Source organism: Bos mutus, chromosome 8 (genome assembly GCF_027580195.1).
Source record: "Bos mutus isolate GX-2022 chromosome 8, NWIPB_WYAK_1.1, whole genome shotgun sequence".
NCBI classification, from domain to species: domain Eukaryota; kingdom Metazoa; phylum Chordata; class Mammalia; order Artiodactyla; family Bovidae; genus Bos; species Bos mutus.
Genome location: NC_091624.1, coordinates 87,727,860 through 87,744,643, shown reverse-complemented (window position 1 = coordinate 87,744,643; position 16,784 = coordinate 87,727,860). Strand labels below are relative to the sequence as shown.

At 42.5% G+C, this 16,784-nt stretch overlaps 1 protein-coding gene and 1 pseudogene across 2 annotated transcripts in view; both read left to right on the top strand.

Annotated features, from left to right (window-relative positions):
* The window catches only part of SLC24A2 (solute carrier family 24 member 2), a 279,119-nt gene that overhangs the window by 28,361 nt on the left and 233,974 nt on the right, over positions 1-16,784 (top strand). The window lies entirely within an intron of this gene.
* Positions 1-16,784, top strand: part of LOC138988940 (CXADR-like membrane protein pseudogene) — a 149,668-nt pseudogene that overhangs the window by 192 nt on the left and 132,692 nt on the right.

Here is a 16,784-nt window from a genome sequence, read left to right as displayed (position 1 = left end):
TAGTGAGCCTTCTCATCTCTAATGTAGCTTAAATTGTCAATACTGTGGAAAGGCTTGGGGGCTCCAGTTTTTCCTTTATTTTTCTTAAGACTTATTTTTCTTGCATGCATGTTCAAATATACAATTTAATCAATCATTTACATAAATACTGCTTGGTTCTCTCAAAGAAGCTTGGAGGTTGTAGTAAGCGAGAGAGACTGGCAGCTGCCAATTGCTGGAATCAGAAGGGACTCTTGAGGGCATCCCCTGCTCCAGTAGTGACAGTGAATCTAGGAAGAGATTCACTCTTCCCATCAAATCTACCTTCAGATGCCACCGGATGCCAATCTGGTCCTCAGCTTTGTCTTCTCACTAGTACATACCTTTGGTAGGATAGTAGTTTTGAAGAAGTAACTTATTCTAGAGAGGTGGTGACTGAGTAGGCAGATACTCTGCTTGATGGACAAAATGGGGAAATACTAAATTAGGAAGTAATAAAGGAAACTGAAACTTGGAGGTTCGGATTCCACTGTTTACAGTAATGTAATTTAATTAATTCCTTAAAAAACAGAAATGAAAACAGTATCATAGGAAGCTGGTTGCTTACAAATAGATTGTGCCAGTATAAATGAAAAGTGCTCCATCATATAGGAAGTGGACACACTATTTGGGGATGTTAAGAGTTTAGGTTCATTAATATTTTCCATGTTCTTAGCTCTGCTCACCAGCACTTAGAACTCTCTAGAATAAAGCTGTCTCAATTCTTAAAAGCTTTATTGATTGCCAACACAAAAAATATTCAGGGTTTTTAAAATTCTGGGACTTGGGAATCTTGAGAAATTAGGTGAGCTGTCCTTGCGGAGCATCAGTTGAGTGAGAGTGGTTCGATGAGGTTGATTCAGCTGTGTGTTCCTGTCCTTGCTGCCTGCTGAGTCAGGGGAATCACTGGGGGTCTGAGGACATCAGAAGGTGCTTTTGTGTCTTCCCACAGGGCTCTTCTCCATCTAGCCAGAGTGTGCAAAGAAAAGGAGAGGATGAGATAAAAGTGAATGTAGGTCTAAATGCCACTCCTGGCACCTGAGAGATTAGGGAAATCCTCCTTGGAAAGCTGAAATTTAAGAATTCTGGCGTTTCCATTTGTCTTCCATTTGACATGTGTCCTCATTTATTCTGCTAATACATGTAGAGAATTTTGAGCATAGTATAGCAGGTAAGAGCCTAGATACTGGCACCAGATTGCCTTGTTTCAAAATCTTTCTTAGCCACTTATTATCAGCATGAACCTGGGGAAGTCACTTAATTTCTCTGTTCCTCAGTTTCCTCAGTTGTAAAACAGTTATGATAACAATACTTACTTCTGAGGATTGTTGTGAAGATTAAGTGAATAGATTACTCAAACATGCATGCGTGTGTGTGTGTGTGCACGAGCGGACACACACACACATACCGTCCTCCTTTAGAAGTATTAGCTATTATTGTTGATGTGGATTCTTCTTTCCCAAAATTGCATGAGGTAGGTATTCATTAAGGCTATTTTGCATATGAGGAAACAAGGCTCGGTGAGTTTAAGGAGCTTGCGCAAAATGACAGAGCTTATAAAGGGCTGGGGCTCAGCTGGTAAAGACTGCCTGCAATGCAGGGACCCAGGTTCAATTCCTAGGTTGGGAAAATCCCCTGGAGAAGGGATAGTCTACCCACTCCTGTATTCTTGGGCTTCCCTGGTGACTCAGACTGTAAAGAATCTGTCTGCAATGTGGGAGACCTGCATTCAGTCCTTGGGTTGGGAAGATCCCCTAGAGTCAGACACGACCGAGTGATTAAGCACACAGCGCATAAGGGGTTAAGCCCAGATCCAACTGCCTGGGATTGCATGGCCTGTGCTAAACAGCATCTTCAGTCACCATGATGATCATTCCGACAGATTTAACCCTTGAAGGTACCACCATGTTCTTATTTCAGCCATAGGGAGTCCATGTCTTTCCTCATTGGGGTCAGGCTGTAACCCCTCAGTTCATGGGTTGGAATTGATCTCTCCTGCACTGTATAAACCCCACAATGGGCCCGTGTTTTATTCCTCCTAATACTTCTATAATAACTCACCTTTTTAGGTCTTTATATCTGAAAAACAAAACCCCCTGCCTTCTTGTCCTTATCCCAGATCAAGTCCTCATTCTTTCTGCATCAAGTTTCTCTAGTTTCTGTTCTTTTCTTACTTCTTCCCTGGCAAGCCACAAGCACTGATGCCACTAAATACCTGTCAGGCACTCATCAAATGAACATTTTTAAGGTCAAATGCTGCCTTTTGACAACTCTTTGACTACGTGGAAAGCAGTTACTGCAGTACACATTCTAATTTTGGCAAGAGGATGATTTCAGAGAAGCAGCTGGTGCACCAAGAGAAACAGGGCCAGTTCTGTCTTTGGAGAAGATTAGGCAGAATCACAGTGCATGTGCTCAGAAATGTCTAATTCAGCCAGAGCCTTCCTCTGTTGTCTGGTAAAGTTCATGCCCAGATTGGAAAGGAGCCATATCTGCCACCTTTTCCCACCCCTGACCTCGAGCCAGGCATGTGCTAAGGCAAGAACACAGTCCTCATCAGCAGTGCCCAGGAAGGAGGCGATGCAGCATGTCCAGTGGCCCTGGTGCTGAACTCTTCTACTGGGGTCTGATGTTTCATGTGGGACTTGGGGGCATGGGCCACAGAACGTTAGAGCCCCAGCTGTCAGAGTCTGGCTGCCTTTTTCCCCCTCCAAAATTCTCTGGCTTCTCTCCTCTACCTCCAACATGGGTTCAAGTTTCATAGGATGGAGAAAGTAGATGAGGGATCGTCAGAGCTGGCTGTACATTAGAATCACCCAGCTCCTCTGGGTCTGCCTACCTAAGGTTCTGAGTCACTGATTCTTTGCCTGAGCATCAGTGTTTTTACAAAGTTTTTCAGGTGCTTCTACTTTCCAGCTGAGTTGAAACCACCAGACGTGGTGCTTTGGCCAGCCCTTCACATTTGGGTTCAGTTTCTTCTAGCAAATGGATATAATAAGAATACTGGGTTTTTAGGGTTCTTGTCAGGACTAAAGAGTTAAAATAGATGAAGGGTCTAGAAAACTGCCTAGCACGTAAGCTGGTATTAGCCATAATAATCAGTACTGCTATAATTATTATAGCCAGTGCTTATGCAGAGTCCCAGGGATTCAATAAAGCTAGCAAGTCTCTGCCCCCAGAGCTCACGATCGATCCTCTGGGGAAGACAGACCTGCCCCTGCCACACTCAGGGCAAAGGTGAGTCTCAGAGTGAAGGCAGGTCCATGTGCTGTGGGGGTAGAGGGAGCAGCTAACTCTGCCCCACAGAAGGAAACAGCTTAACAGAAGCAGGTCTACTGCTTGAGCAGAGTCTGGAAAGACAGACTTGCCATACAAAACGCAGGGTAGATGGAGGACATTCCAGGTAAAAGAACAGTCTGTGCAAAGCCATCCTGACGTGAAGGAGCATCAGATGGCAGACAGCTGGCCGGTAGCTGGGGCCCTTCTGTTGTTGGGGAGAAGTGCTGGTCAGGAGGCTGGAAATGAAAACCACTGCCAAACCTTGGAGGACCTGTATGCCTGCCCTGAGGCAAGTTAGATTTTATTCTCTAGGCATGAAAAGCCACTTAGGTTTTTAAGAAATGAAGCTGCTGCTGCTGTTTAGTTGCTAAGTCATGTCTGACTCATGGGACCCCATGGACTATAGTGCATCAGGCTCCTCTGTCCACGGAATATGTTATTAGAGTTGCTATTTCCTCCTCCAAGGGGTCTTCCCGACCCAGGAATCAAACCCACACCTCCTGCATTGGCAGGTGGAGTCTTTATCACTGAGCCTCCAGGGAAGCCCTAAGAAATGGAGAAACATCCTCAACGTTGTGTTTTTGAGAGTGTTAGTCACTCAGTCATGTCTGACTCTCTGCGACCCCATGGACTGTAGCCTGCCAGGCTCCTCTGTCCATGGGATTCTCCAGGCAAGAATACTGGAGTGGGTAGGCATTCCCTTCTCCAGGGGATCTTCCCAACCCAGGGATCAAACCTGGGTCTTCCGCATTGCAGGCAGATTCTTCACCATCTGAGCCACCAGGGCATTTTTGAGAAGAGAAAAAAAGAGGAAATGGCTGGCAGGGGAAGAGGGTGTCATTAAGACCTTTCTGCTGATGTGGAGGTGAGGAGTGATGACAGCTTGAACTAAGGGACAGGTGGGAGGTGGTGTGACTGGAGAGACATCTCAGAGGCAACCTTGCAAGGCATTGGTATTTGACTCAGCAGGGTAAGAGAGGCTGGCAGCCTGTGGGTGTTGGAGCCTTTGTACGTTGGCTGTAGCTGAGGCAGGAGTTAACGGAGGACAAGTGGGTTTGGAGAAGAAGAGAATGAAGGAAGTGTTGAGCATGCAGCATGTGAGAGCCTTTTGGGCTACCCAGGTGGAAGATGTTTAGAAAGAGGTATTCACTGGGCAGCTGAGAAGGAAAAGAGGGATTGTGCCCCTCAGCCTTCCTAGTCTTCTCTGTAAATCTGCCCATCTTCTGGACATCTGTGAAAACCTCTGGTAACCAGCTTCAAAAACTAGAAATCAGTCTTGTCAAAGTCTCCTTCCTTGAACCACCTTCCCGACACCAGCAATGGATCCTCCTTGTCTGGGAGGCATGGGTGTCAGAGATTTGTCTTACTTGAGTTCCTAGAGGATCTAGGAGCTGTATGTGTTGCCCCTCAAATAAGTATACTCTTCCACTGGGCTTATTGGACAAAGGGTATCCAAGATGGAAGAGTTTGGTTTCTGGTCCTTGTAGTAGAATGTGCTATTGTGCAACCCCAGCTTAATATTGAGAAAGAAAAATGTTACCAAGTCCCACATGTGGCTATGTGAACGAGCTGCTCCTGCATGACCTTGAACCCCAAAGATCCTCACCTAATTAGGACTGCCAGATAAAATACTGGATGATGCATTGGTCCAATTTTAGGTAAACAGTGAATCATTTCTTAGTATAAGCATGTCCCCAATTACATGTGACAAGCTTGTACTAAAAATGATTCTGCATTTATCCACAATACAAATTTAACTGAGCATCTTGGATTTCTGTTTGGTAAATCTGACTACCCTAAACCTTGTCTACCTCAGATATTTCTTGTAATGAGTAGAATCTCTTCTAATAAGAAATAATGGACTCCTTTTGCCTTTAGCCCAGGGAGATAAACCGAACTCACTTCCTGAGTACTCTTGCTCTGGTTATTAGCCCACAAGGCAGTAACTCAGTTTAGTATTTTTTAACCTCTGGTGGTATTTGGTTTTTCCTTTGAACACCTGTTTTTTTTTTTTTTTTTTTAAAGACCCAATCGAATATAAAATACAGTCAAAAAAAAGATCCTGATTGGTTTAATAGAATTCAGACAGGGACAGAGATCAAAAGAAATGTATGCTATTTCTCTATTTGCTTTAAACCAAATTAGTAAATACCTGTGTTTTGCTCAAGGGAATTCTGGGGATCTGAATTGTGTTCCTGTTTATTTTCCTTGTTGTTTATTTAACCTTTCTCACCTAAGTAACCTGAGCCGAGCTCAAGGAAGAGGGGTGAGCTGCCTGGGTGTCCGGAAGGTACACACCAGTCCTGCAGATTCCTGAGACTCTGAGGGGCTTATTGATAGCATCTGGAAATAACTCTGGAAGCTGCTGTGCCCATCAGACATGGCACATCCTGTACCGCAAGGTCTCAGGAGAGGGAGGTTGTACAATCTGGTGCCGCAGCCTGTTCCAGAGAGGAGCAGGTCCTTTTTTTTTTTTTTTTGAAGTAAGTTCTTGTTTTGGTTTAGCACAAACTCACTTCCTCTTTCACTGTCTCCCTTTGAAATGAGGGAGGGCTGCTGTTATTCTCTGCTGCAGCTGAACTGTACCTTGGGCTTCTTCCTTCCTTTTACACCTAGAGGTGCTTCGTCCCTCATGGCTAGCCAATGCCATTGGGAGACTGGGAAGATCTTTGAGCTGTGTTGGTAAAACGCGGAAAGGAACAACAAAAAAGAACTGGGCCTAGCTTACCTAAAGAGGCTGACCAGTATTGCTGAACAATTGGGTTAAATAAACAAGGCCGTAATTTTCACACCAACTAGCCACATCCAGCATCGGATCCTGCAAAATCCTTACTGCTCACCTGGGACTATAGGGAAGTTTAATTAAACATGCTCATAAAGGTGCCCTCAGCGGTTTTTTATACCACTTACCCCACTACAGCAGTGGAAGGCCAGTCTTAAAAATTCCTGTCTCCCTTCTGTGTTGTTTCAGAGGGAAGCAAATGATGGTTTGTTGTTTGGTTGAACATAAGGAAACCAGTGTCTCATGATAAAGAGGGAAATCTCCCTGCTCGTCTGTGAGGACTGGTGGGAGCCAGAGAGCCGAAACCTTGGATCTGCTCTCCTGCACAACATATTTATATCCGCTTCAGCTGAGCTGTGTGAGCCGCTGTCCAATGCTAATGGCTCTGGGTATTTGTCTTTAGTAAATAATTCAGTAAATACCCTGGGAAGCACACATAACATTTGCTGTTGCAGATCTCTTTTGTGAACGTGCAGCTTTTGCAAGACCAGAAAATAGAGAAAACCATGCAGGCTCAGAGGTGGCGAAGCAGGCGAGTGTCAGCCCTGAGCACAGGCTCAGAAAGAAGACTTCCTGAGTTTGGCATCCGGCTGTGGCAGCACTCGCTAGCTCTGTGGTCTGCAGCAATTATTAACCTCTCTGTGCTTCAGTTTCCTCACCCGTGAAATGCACTGAGTTGTGGGGGTGAAATGGATTCATACAGAGCAGCTCCAGTGGGTCCCTGGCACACAGATCACCTTTGTGCGTGTGTGTCTGAACCATTGTAAGTGTGTTTAATCAGCCTATGATGCTACGCTCCTTTGCTCTCTCCTGGGGTCATGTGAAGTAGGTGGAAATTCGTGAGTCATGGAAGATGTTCCTAGGGCATGTTAATTGCCAGAGAAGGCAAGGAGAACTGCTTTGGCTAACCTCATGAAAGGCAGCATGGTATGTTAGGTAATAATAAGCTGTTTGTGATTAACTGCTCGCAAGTGCCTATCACACACTGGACATAGGGCTAACACTTCACCAGAAAAATTACGACCTTTTAAATTTAACCTAGTTGTAGGTAGTATCATTGTCCCTGTCTGACAGGTGGGGAAACTGAGACTTAAAGAGGTTATGTGTGCCAGTTTAAGCTCCCTGAGTCATACAGCAAAGGAACCCTGTGATAGCCTAGAGGGGTGGGAGATAGAAGGGAGGCTCAAGAGGAAGGGAACACATGTATACCTATGGCTGATTCATGTTGAGATATGGCAGAAACCAACACAATATAGTAAAGCAATTATCCTTCAATTAAAAATAAATAAGTTAAAATAAATTTTAAAAAAGAAAAAAGAGGTTATATGTACATGGATCAACTTGCAAAAGGTAATATAGGGCAAAAAAAGCAAGTTGCGTATATACTTTATGAAACCATTTATAGAAATGTTTTAAACATGCATATGTATATATGTATATACTGAGAGTGAGAGACAGGAAAGGTATAAAAAGTGCATGGGAATGATAAAAGAGGGCGAGGGTAAAAGAGGGAAACAGGAAAAATGTTTTATTTCTTTCAAATCATTGTCAATATGGCAAAATGTTGGAATCTGAATGTCAGGTGGTAGATTCACAGGTGATCATTATATTTGCTATACCTCTTTGAATGTTTAAAATATTTCACAATTTTAGATAGAGGTTACATCAGCTATCTGAAGAGTGCCAGTGCGGTACCGACGCACAACAGACACTCCACAAATGGGATTGTTCTTGTCAGGAGGCTTTGTTCCCCTAACACTGCTCTGAAATAGAACTTTGTTTCGTTGTTTGATTTATATTCTGAAGTGAAGATCCAGTAGTGTTAGGAACTTTTACAAGAACCCCCCAAAGGAACTCAGAACACCTTTGCAAATGTTCTTGCTAACCAATGAGATAAACAAATGTAGCTAAAAATGAATGTCTTTAAATGCCTAAAAAAAGGCTTTTGTCAGAAATAGCACTTTGCTTGACCTCCGCATGAGTCTTCTTCAGGCTTTTGGGCCTTCGCTTTTTATTTCTGTATGTGAGTTAAGGAAGTAAAGAAGGGAATACTGGGTTTTAGAGGAATGCCAGAATCAGGGGAAAATAATTCTCTGGGTCCATAAAAAAATTAAGAGTTTCCCATCGTGTGCCTTTGGGTATATTTTTCTAATTTTTGGCTTATTGCGGGAGCCATAACACACTGGGCTGTTATGGTATTGGAGAGTATTTTTATTATTGGGTTTTATTATGGTTAGTCAGAGTGAACCCATACTCACTCTCTGCAGTTGACATTGCCTCTGGCACCCCTAAGAGCATAGGGATACTGACTATTTTCATATCAATTTAACAATGCTGCCTGTCACGGCTGCTCGAAAAAATCAGCAAAGCTGATTTTTCATTTACATTTTGCATCTCCTTTCAGAGTTGCTTAAAACTTTGAACAATAAATAAAGAAAATAATACTCGAGACTTCTGATTTATGCCAAAAGTTGGCATAGGCTCTGAAGACAAGGGTGCTGCTTCTCTCCTGATGATATCATGTGATGGATGAGAGCGCCGCGCCTGTGCCCCTGTGTGCCCTTGCACTTAAAGGAAAAGAAGGTAAAGAAAATGTACAGTAACAGATGATGGAATTCTCGGTGGTTTTTTCATTTCTTCTATGGTAGTTTCTATGCTTACTAGCTTTTCTGCAGCTAATATTGTTGACTCTTGCAAGTCAGAAAAAAAAAATGCTATTTCTGAAACACAGAAAAAAGAGAAGAAGCTGTGATTTATGTCAGGAAGCCAGATTAATAGTCTTAACTCTGACGCTGTACTTACTGCGATTTTAAGAAATCACTTAACCTCTTATTGCTGGTTTTCACTTTTATAAGATGGCCAGATGAAGATCATAAGCTTCTTTGGCTTGCTCTGCCTAATGTGTAGGACTCTTATGTGCAGAAAGTAGATGATAAAGTGTGAAAACCCTTTAATTTAAAAGTGCTCCATCAGGGCTTCACTGATGGCTCAGTGGTAAATAATTTGCCTGCCAATGCAGAAGACACAGCTTCAATCCCTTATCTGGGAAGATCTCATATGCTGTAGAGCAACTAAGCCCATGTGCCACAACTATTGAGCCTGGGCCCTAGAGCCCAGGAGCAACTAGAGAGTACCCCCCGCTGGCCACAACGAGAGGAAAACCTACACAGCAACGAAGACCTAGCACAGTGAAAAATAGATTAAAAAAAATTTTAAGTGCTCCATCAATGCAGAAATGTTCACTGACATGTAGGAGAGGGAATGAAGTTGTAGGGCAAGATACAAACAGATTAATTTCCCTCACACAGAATTCTTCCTCCTCCATGAACTCAAGGGCAGATATATTTTAGGGCTGCTGCTGCTAAGTCGATTCAGTCATGTCCGACTCTGTGCGACCCCATAGACGGCAGCCCACCAGGCCCTGCCATCCCTGGGATTCTCCAGGCAAGAACACTGGAGTGGGTTGCCATTTCCTTCTCCAATGCAGGAAAGTGAAAAGTCAAAGTGAAGTCGCTCAGTCATGTCCGACTCTGTGCGACCCCATGGACTGCAGCCTACCAGGCTCTTCTGTCCATAGGATTCTCCAGGCAAGAGTACTGGAGTGGAGTGCCATTGCCTTCTCCATATTATAGGGCAGTGGTTCTCAAACCTACAGGCATCAGATTCACCTGGAGGGCTTATTAACACAAAATTGCTGGATTCACTCTCAGAGTTTCTGACTTAGTAGGTCTTGGGAGGAACATGAGATTCTGCATGTCTAGAAGGTTCCCAGGTGATGCTGATATTACTTCTGCCAGGAGCACTTTGAGAACCCCTGTTTTAAGGATGCACAAAGATACATACATCGCACAGGTGTACCAGTATTTGGTGACCAGAAGCTTCCTGGTGACCCTCAGGAGTACACTTCAAGCAGAGTGCAAAACATACAGAAGTTGATTAGAGAAGTCATGCGTGTGGAAAAGAAATCAACAATTATAGACTAGATGTTTGGCAAGTTTCGAGAGTGGAATAACATTCAAACAGGAAGCAGAGTCAATGAATGTTTAAAGGAGACATTATGGTTGGGGCCCACAGGGTACTTGGTTGACTCACTCAACCCATCTTTTGAATTGTTCCATCTTTTTAATTAGTGGCCACCATTTAAAAGTTACCAGATTGCATATGGAAATCTAGATTCCTGTCTGCTTTTGAAAAGTCAGAGCCTGTGTTTTCACATGGCAATAGTCAGTTGGACCAAGTGATAGCTGTTCCTTCTCGCTGAGGCATATGCTTTGGGGTGAATCAGTCCCCATCTAGTCCTTCCCTCTTTTAAATGACCCACCAGATCTCTATGAGCAGATGAGTTTGCAAAGTGCAACAAGAGGAACCCACACACTTCTAGTCTAAGGATAGAGATGAACAGGAGATGCTGGTGAGTTGTGATCATGACGTGAGTAAGGTCTTGCCAGAGGAAGGAGATGGACCCAACGACACAAGTGGGAAGGTTGATTTGAGGAAGGAACGGGAACAATCGTCCCCGAATATGGTAAGAAAGAAGGGAAATCAGATGGAAGTAAATAAAGTGGTATTCGAGCCCTGGGTCAGAAAGATTTGCTGGAGAAGGGAATGGCAACCCACTCCAGTATTCTTGCCTGGAGAATTCGACAGACAGAGGAGCCTGAGAAGCCACAGTCCATGAGATCGCAAAGAGTTGGACATGACTAAGAGACTAACACTTGAAGATAGTGGTCTTGCTCTTCTCAGTAGAGATCTTCTCACTAACACACACTAGACCTTCTTCTTGAGGGAGGAGGGCTTTGTCCTTGGGAAAAGAAGAAACGGTTTGGCAGGACTGTTGTGCAACATGCCAGGTAATTGGCATGAGGGAGGAAAACATGGCAGGGAGCTCTCTGAACCCCATTAGAAATGACATACACTGTGGCTTCTTCCCCCTCCAGCAGCACTGTGCTGCGTGGGTGTTGAGGAAGTGATCCAGGACTGGGAATTAGGTAGGACTGAAGGGGCAGAGCTGTTTTCATTTTAAACCACTGAATCATCACATAAATACTGCCCTACAGTTTAGGGATGGCTTAATGAAAAAGTTAGGAAGTATCCTCCTTACCTGCAACCCATCAAAACAAGGCATCTGTCCATTTATGCCGTTGTCCCCATGTGCCCAGTGGAACATTTTTGGAGCAAAAAGAACTGTGCCTAAACTCCCATGCCTTTGGAATTTGGAGAGGCAGTAGCATGCCTCAGGATAAACACAGCTCTACAATCCAAGCATAATTTTCCTGGTAGATATTTTAGAGTTCGGGGGGTGCAGTTAAATAATTTAGCTAGCAAGTAATTTAGAACATTTTTATATTAAGCAAACAAGAACAGGTTATGAAATGCAAAAATCTCTCTCTTTGTTGGATATTACACAAATTCAAAGAAATTGTGCTTCACAGTAACTGTCTTGGGCTCACACCTACACCCAGCCCACACCCATCCTGTCCTCAGCTTGTGGACAATGGCAAAGTCTGAGAAATGCCACTGAAGGAAAACACTTTATCCTTTCAAGTTATATTTGCAGCACAGTAAATGATCATTTTTTTAAAAAATGTAGAAAATCAATGTCACCTGTATTTCAAATAGTTTCCCTAAAAAGCAGCTGATTAAAATTCTGTATAATTTGTAAGGTGAATAAAAATCAGTGCATGATCAACTTCCCATGAACAGAAGTGGGAAATTGATTGACCCTGTGACACAAGCTCAGCAGTAATTAATGCAACTCAGCTCTAACTGCTCCCTTAGCCCAATACTGATTTTGACTTTTCAGTTTTTACATGCTGTTGCTTTGAAAGAAAGATGTTAAGCACAGAATGCCTCCATTTTTCAAAATAGCAGGTTTTTCTCAGACTTATGAAAAATCCGAGACATTTAACATGTTTTTAAGGCTTTCACTGAAGCAAAAGCATTCTTTGGTTTTAATTGGAAATCCCCACATCCTGCTGGGAATTCCATCTGTTGATAAAGGCTCTCAGTGGTTTCCCTCCAAATGCAACAGGTGCTGCTGTCTCACTACTAGAGGTACATTTGTGACCCGTGAAGACCAACTGACTCAACGTCCGATGAAGAGACATTCCTGGGGACAGGTTTGTGTGTTGAGTGGGTAGGGAATAAGTTTGTCGATTCCTTTCATAGGTCACTTCTTGGTTTGCCTTGTCCCTGAAGGAGACACATTGTAATGCTAGCTAGAGCACCTTTATGAAAGGAGGATCAGGCTGTGAATCAGAAAACCAGGCTCATATTCTTCTTTGGCCACTTTTATACACTTGAACTAAGAAAAAGTTCCACCCTCCCTGTACTTAAAAAAATCTAGGCAAAAAAAAAAAAAAAAATCTAGGCAGTGTGTATGGAGGAGGGAGCACAGAGAAGGGTAGTAATAATAAGCTCCATTCCATATAGGTGATATGAGAATTCAAAGGGGAGAGGCATGTCACGCTAATGAAATTGCATTAGGGGAGGGGTCTTCTTATACATAAATGTCACGTGTTATTAAATGGAATAGCTAAGATGACTGTGTTTAGGTTATGTCTCAGAAATTTATTCAGAGAAGATATATTTACACAAAAACATTGATTTGTTTTTTTTACCTTTGGATAATACCTGTCCATCTTTCTACAGCACATTTTGACTAAATTCTCAATAGTTTGCTCTCTGTTTGGGCCAACACTCATTCCTATAATACACAACTTTCCTCTCATCTGCTTTTAAATTAAGCACCTACTATTATAGCTTCTGTATCTTTATGACAAGGACACTTTGATGACAGTTGCTTTTGAGGGAGAATTTGGCTTTTCTGCCTCTGAATTTCAGTATTGTCATATCAATTTCAGTCACAATGGGAAGCTTTAAGAAGAATAATGTAAACATGGGAGAGACAATGTGACTTAAAGCTCAGGTTTACTCTGTCAAAAGCTGTCCCATTTTATACTGTGTGAATAACTGTATTGTTCAGGCAAAGCTCGATTGTTTAATGTTCAGTAGTCATTTATAAGGAGAAGGCAATGGCAACCCACTCCAGTACTCTTGCTTGGAAAATCCCATGGATGGAGGAGCCTGGTGGGCTGCAGTCCATGGGGTCGCTAAGACTCGGACACAACTGAGCGACTTCACTTTCACTTTTCACTTTCATGCATTGGAGAAAGAAATGGCAACCCACTCCAGTGTTCTTGCCTGGAGAATCCCAGGGATAGGGGAGCCTGGTGGGCTGCCATCTATGGGGTCGCACAGAGTCAGACATGACTGAAGCGACTTAGCAGCAGCATCAGTCATTCATAAACATTGAGATTGCCGAATACTCGAATAGTTGAAATTGTTGTTCTGCTTACTTAGGGTGAAAGTGGGAAGGAGAAGAGTTTATTGATTTTTTAAAAAACAAATGTATATGCTCCGTGAGAGAAAATAATCAATATTTTTATGTCAAGCATAGAGGCCACAGGGACAGAATATAACTCTTGAAAGTTGTATCAGTCAGGATTCAGGAGCAGGCAGAAATCTCACCTCCTACTGGAACAGAGCAAGCTTGACAGAGCATGGTTAACCAGGCAGAAAGTTGTTAATTACCTGATGTGTAAGAGAACTTTAAGGTACCAGGGATTTGGAATTTCAGGAAGCAGCTACCACTCCTAGGACTGGGGAAACAAAAGGAAAAGACTGGAATTATTAAAACTTAGAAACTCAGAAGAGTTTGTCCTGATGCTCCCATCTTTGAGCAGAGGGTGGTGAGGCTGGCCGTGTGAGGAAGGGCATGCTGGATTCAGTTGCTGGGATGGGAAGGGACTACCACCCCAGGGGGTGAAACTCAAAGGATCAAGACACTGACAGGAAGTAGAAAGGAAGGAGCAAGTCCCTTCTTGCAGACTTCACATCTCCCTCGGTGCCCCTTTTTTTGGGCAGAATGAGAAGGCCAGCTGGCAAACCAGAAGCAAATTTGCAGGGAGTTCCCTGGCAGTCCAGTGGTTAGGACTCAGTGCTTTTACTACTATGGCCCTGGGTTCAGTCCTTGGTTGGGGATTGAACTAAGATCCTGCAAGCCTCGTGGAGTGCCCCCCTCCAAAATAGTATAGCTTGCTGAGCCCCATCCTCAGTTTCAGAGAGTTGGAATATAGAATGGCAGGTTTGAGCTGAAAGGTAAATAGCTTACTTAATCACTGACACAAAAGTTTTCAGGCAAGAAGGTGAGCTGATGGCAGTAGTGGAAACCAAATCTGTGAGCTCTTAGAGAGGAAGAGGCAGCACTCTGCATACAAAATAGAGCATCATCTTATTGTCCTCAAATGACATTTAGTTTTATCAGTGTTTATTTACCTTCAGACAGAGCTGATGAAACTGTGATTCAGTCAGAGAGGGCAGTAAGCCATCAGGAGGCTGTTGTAGGCTTCTATGAATGTCTTTTTAAAAAAAAAAAAGTCTGGCTCTTTTTATAATGGAAAATTTCAAATGTACCTAAAGTTCAAAGAATAGTACAGTGAACTCCCATGTAGCCAACTCTCAACGATAACAATAATAATTGTTTGTCCACATGTTTTATTTATTTTACTGTACCCCCTCTCCATGCCCGTCTCTTCCCATTGAACTGTATAATTTCATTCATGATAATTCAGTACATTTACTTATAGCTTGACACATTCCCAAATTGAACATGCTCATGTAAGCCCCACTTAGATCAGAAAAAAGAATACTGCAAACATTTGGGCCTTTTTATAGGAGAAGGCAATGGCACCCCACTCCAGTACTCTTGCCTGGAAAATCCCATGGACAGAGGAGCCCAGTAGGCTGCAGTCCATGGGGTCGCTAAGAGTCGGACACAACTGAGCAACTTCACTTTGACTTTTCACTTTCATGCATTGGAGAAGGAAATGGCAACCCACTCCAGTGTTCTTGCCTGGAGAATCCCGGGGACGGGGGAGCCTGGTGGGCTGCCGTCTATGGGGTCGCACAGAGTCGGACACAACTGATGCGACTTAGCAGCAGCATAGTACTCTCCCAGGTCCTCTCCCCGACCCTTTGCCCAATTAGTGACCTCTATCACCTGTTTTGAACTTTGTCTATGTGGACTCATAGAAAATGTACTTTTTTGAGTTTGGCTTCTTTTGCTCTGCCTTGTTAATGAGATTTATCCATGTTGCATTTTTGTCATAGTTCGTGTATTTTCCTTACTGTGTAGTAATTTATTGTATGTATACCACAATTTATTCATTCATTCTGCCATTCATATAAAAACTGAGTTGTTTCCAGCTTTTGGCTATTACAAATAATGTTGCTATGAATATGCTTGTACATGACTGTTGGTGGACTTTTGTATACATTTCTCTTGAGTATATATCCAGAAAGGAATTGTTGGATCTTGTAATATGCATCGGTCCAACTTTAATAAGTAAATACCACTAACAATTTTTCCAAGTGGTGAGGCTAGTTTTCCTTTTACTAGTTCCAGTTGTTCTGTATCCTTGGCAACACTTGGCATTGTCTGAATTCTTTATTTTAAACATTCTAATGGTTGTGTCATGGAGTTTCATTATCACTTTTAGTTCTGTTTTCTGGATCACATTTTCTGACGCTTAGTTGGCTATTTGGATATATTTTGTGAAGAGTCTTTTTAAGTCTTGTGCATGCTTTCATTGGGTTGTCTACTTTTTTTTTTTTTTTTTTTCTATTTCTATTGGCTTTCCTGATGACTCAGTGGTAAAGAATCTGCCTGCCAAAGCAGATGCAGGTTTGATCCCTGGGTTGGGAAGATCTCCTGGAGAAGGAAATGGCAACCCACTCCAGTATTCTTGCCCAGATTCTAACCCTATGGACAGAGGAGCCTCATGGGTTAGTCTCCTTGTGTGACCATGGTGCTATTTTCATCATAGTAAGGATTAAAACTCTAATGGTATACATTCATAAAATTTGTTCTTCAGAACTTTCTTGGTCATTCTTGGCCTTTTTTACTTGCATATAAATTTTAAATCAAGCTGAAACTCCAATACTTTGGCCACCTCATATGAAGAGTTGACTCATTGGAAAAGACTCTGATACTGGGAGGGATTGGGGGCAGGAGGAGAAGGGGACGACAGAGGATGAGATGGCTGGATGGCATCACTGACTCAATGGACGTGAGTCTGAGTGAACTCCGGGAGTTGGTGATGGACAGGGAGGCCTGGCGTGCTGCAGTTCATGGGGTCGCAAAGAGTTGGACACGACTGAGCGACTGAACTGAACTGAACTGAATTATAATTTATATATATAATTTATAATTATATAATTTATAAACTACCTGATAGGATTTTGATTAGGATTGCATTCAATCTGTAATTTGAGTAGAAATTACTTGCAATATAGACTCTTCTATCCATAGCATTTTGTACCTTTACATTGATTTATACTTTTTAATTTCTCTAAGTAATTTCATTTTCTTTGTAGAGGCTCTGCATATCTTTTATTGGATTTATTCCTAAATGAATGATTTTTATAGACTCATTCTGTTTTGAATACAATAATTTTTAATTTTTTAATTTTCTTTTCTTTGACTGTATGGAATATAGTTGGTTTGTTAAATTCAATTATTAATTAAAATAGTTTCTTTGAAGATAATCTTTTCTATCTATGCAATCATGTTGTCTGCAAATAATGACAGCTTTGCTTCTTCCCTTTTAATCTTTATACCATTCATTTGTTTTTCTTGCTTTAT